Raw genomic sequence first — 4,141 nt, 5'->3', positions numbered from 1 at the left:
AACCTGGGTCCCATATGAGAGAGCTGACATTTTGAACTATAATGTTGAACTATAATGGAGAGCATGTCTGGGAATGCTAGTTTTCCTTTGAGTTGTATGCAGTACCTCTTGTCAACCAGTAGGTGGTCCTACCTGACCACAGGATCTAAATGTCAGGGCAGGGAGTCCACCTCCAACCACTGCAGATGTGCTAGTTATTACGGGGCCAGAGCTCTGCTCTGGACACGTATTGTTATTGGCAGTATTCTGTCACTTCTTCTTCTGCCACTTTTCGCAGTTCTGGCTGAACCGCGCTGTCGCTTTTTATGAAACTCGGCCATATGGTAGATGGTCATGAAAAACGATCAAAAAATAATTCTCACAATCTTTCGTCCAAAGGTGGCGCTATAGCACTCAATTGAAAATGCCAACTTTGACCAGGTACAACTCATGCCCTGTTTGACCTACAGCCATGAAACTTGGATACACATATGCGTCTCCTCATGCTGAACAACTTTCACCCTCTGACTTTTGACCTCTGACCTTTAGATCTCCCACCATTTTGAATTATATGAAAAACAGTCATTGGCTCCTAACTTCTGCATTTTTTCACTTATGGAAAATCCGTTGGAAATTTTTGTAGGCAGTGGTCCAAGGTTCAAGTGCTAAACGTTTCGTGCAGATTGCTCAAAAATCCCAGGAGGAGATAGATTTTAACTATTACAGTTTAAAGAAAATTATTCATCTGTGCCTAAAACATACATGCAGACTCACATTTCTTTGAAACTTTGCAGAAATGTACAGGGTCATTCCAAATATCACTGAAACCAATCTTACTCCAATTGGCCAAAAGGGGTCGCTATAGCAATTTTTTGAAAAGGCAGACTTTAAACAGGCATAAGTCATGCCTCGTTTGGCCGAAAGTCGTGAAACTTGCTTACACATGTGCCTTGACTCATGAGGAACACACGTATCGATTTGACCATTAAGCTCCGCCCTTAGATTTTCCGCAATTTTGAGCAGTTTGAAAAATACTTGTTTTTGCCAGTTCTGGCTTAACCGTGCATACGCTTTTTACGAAACTCGGCCATATGGTAGATGCTCATGAAAAACTACCAAGAAATAATTCTCACACTCATTCGTCAAAGGGTGGCGCTATAGCACTCAATTGAAAGTGGCAACTTTGAACAGGTACAACTCATGCCCTGTTTGACCTACAACCATGAAACTTCGATACACACATGCGTCTCTTCATGCCCGACAACTTTCGTGGTCTGACTTTTGACCTCTGACCTTTAGATCTCCCACCATTTTGAATTATATGAAAAACAGTCATTGGCTCCTAACTTCTGCATTTTTTCACTTATGGAAAATCCGCTGCTTTTGTTTTGTCGGCAAAGGTCCTAAGTTCATGTGTAAAATGTTTTGTGCAGATTACTCAAAAATCCCAGGAGGAAATAGATTTTAGCTATTGCAGTTTTATGAAAATTATTCATCTGCCCCTAACACATACATGCAAGACTCACATTTCTTGCAGTAATGTAGAGGGTCATTCCAAATATCACTGAAACCAATCTCACTCCAATTGGCCAAAGGGGGGCGCTATAGCAATTTTTTGAAAATGCAAACTTTAAACAGGCAAAAGTCATGCCTCGTTTGGCCGAAAGTCGTGAAACTTGCTTACACTTGTGCCTTGACTCATGAGGAACACATCTATCGCTTTGACCAGTAAGCTCCGCCCTTAGATTGTCCGCAATTTTTAGCAGTTTGAAAAACACTTAAACCCAGGATTTTTCAGCTATTTGCGTGAAACTGTATCATCTGTGTGATCTCCTTTTTCACAGTTACTTGTCTGTTGGGCCAATGGCGTCTCCCTTAAATGAATGCCTCACAATATCAAGGTCGCCAGTTCAAGCCTCACTTGATGCAGACTCAATTTAAGTTGAATTGCAAACGACATGACTGTATCAATGAATACATGTGCAAATGGTAAAGATAACCTGAAATGCTTATTTGAGAGTACGTTTTTTCAACGTATGACATACTTCATTCTGAAAATAGCTGATCTACAATCTCACAACTTTTCATGGTTTGTGAGATTGTAGATCGGCTACTTTCACTAGTTTTGGTTCTGAGGAGATGTACAATTTCTTCATTGGTAAATGGTTTGTGAACGAGTGATCTTAGTGTTAGTGAAACAGGGGCTTGGTTCATGAAAGAAGGCAAGAGTTTATGATCTTCAACAGACAATATCAGTCTGGACAAAGCTATAGCACTATAGGTAGTGTTGCAGCCTATTAGTCTGAAGGTTGAGAGTTCGAATCCTGTTAACACATTGCCTGCCAGAGTTTTTTCAGAACAGTCTGTAGCCTCTGCCAGGGTTTTGCCATGATTTTGGTACCTGTTCGCGTAGCCACAGATTTTTTTCCTCCAGTATGATTGATCCCCAGATGGTTTCTAATCACAGATGAGATTCAGGTGTGGTTTCACAAATGTCAACGAGGTCATTTTGACCTCGTTGACATGTGTTGTTTGATGTTTCAATATAGCTCAAAACCAGTAGTTTTAAACCAAAAAACAAAGTGAATTGTTTGTCCGTTTGAATTTTAACATTGAAGTGAATGGAGCAGCAAATCTTCGAACATTTCTAGCTCCTAATCTGTTCATAATTCGACAAGGGTTGAAATTATAAAAAAATGCAAAAAAAAAATTTTTTTTTGAATTTTTTTTTTTTTTTTTTCCTTTTTTTCAAAGACGTATATATACGTCTTTGGCGGACAACAGCTGATTGTTAAAAGACGTATATATACGTCTTTGGCAGCTAATGTGTTAATGGCAGTAGGTTGAGATGTCCAATCAAACCATTATGTTTCCATCTCTCTCTCTCATCAATCTATTGTTTCCATGTCACTCTCTCTCTCTTCAATCTATTCCGTTTCCATGTCTCTCTCTCTCTCTCTATTCACTGGCCCCGTATTATCGCTGCTTGCAGCTATATTATTGTATTATGATACAGATTGCTTAAAATAGCACGTTATTCACACACAAATGGACTGCAGCTTTATGTGTCTAGCCAATAACTTAAAACTACTTTCCAACCTGGTGTTCATATTTTTGCCATGTCATTATAGGCGAAAAACATTTCTTTAAACATGTTAAAACATTTAGAAAATAGACGATCTACGGGCTCACAACACATCGCATTACGGGGCGCAATGATCTTGTAGATTGGCTATTTTCCCATGACACTCACACGAATTATAAAACAGGCCTTAAGTGTTTTTAAACCTTGTGGGCTGACATAGCTGTGGTGGTTGTAGAATGTGATTTAGAGCAGTGCTGCCTTCAGTTTTACAGCAGAGTGGGAGCAGACAGACGGGTGTTCACTCTCCATTCCGACATCTCACCACTCCGACTAGTGGCTTCCGCGTGCGGTTAGGGTTAGGGTTAGGTATAGGGTTCGTCAACGTCGGAAAGGCGACATGTCGGAAAGGAGAAATGCACCCAGACAGACGGCAGAGACATGTCATGTACTTCCCTCACAAGTCTTACCAATAAGGCTCTGTCCCATTCTGGGCAAACAGAGTCAGGGTGCTGATATCGTACCTGTTGGCTCACTGGAAACACTCTGCTACACCAGTGGGTCTCAAAGTGTGTAACTCTGAGAGTGAACAAATGGAAGGCTCCATCTTTACTATGAGTTGGAGGTGTCATTCAAAGCTATAGTTTGTGCATGCCCACACAAACAGCCCTGAGAAGAAGTGTAATCACCAATCAGAGTAAATGAAAACACCTGTAGGAGTGTTCAGGCCCTTTATATATGAGTTGAGGGTTCAAAGCATTATTGGTTGCATTGCTCATGGGACGGCCTAACATGCCGTGCAGCAACCTTTTTGAACAGGAGCACGCGCACGCACATGCATAGATTTAAAACAACTTTAAATTCACACCTCAACAAAGTTAACAAAAGCTGCCGACCGCCGGTTGTCACACCAGCATGAATTAACATAGGAATGAGCGTAGATGCATATCAGTTGTCCATTGTGTGATCTGTAGTGTAGGTGTAAAATAGAGAGCAACCACTTTCCATTTCAACAATAAAACACTGATTATTACACAGCATTTATCAAGACAAGACAGCAGTAAAATGGCACAGCGAGTT

The sequence above is a fragment of the Gymnoscopelus microlampas genome, assembly GCF_963454915.1.
Source record: "Gymnoscopelus microlampas genome assembly, chromosome: 14".
Lineage (NCBI taxonomy): Eukaryota > Metazoa > Chordata > Actinopteri > Myctophiformes > Myctophidae > Gymnoscopelus > Gymnoscopelus microlampas.
The sequence above is the reverse complement of the archived record's forward strand: the minus strand, read 5'-3'. Positions refer to the sequence as shown.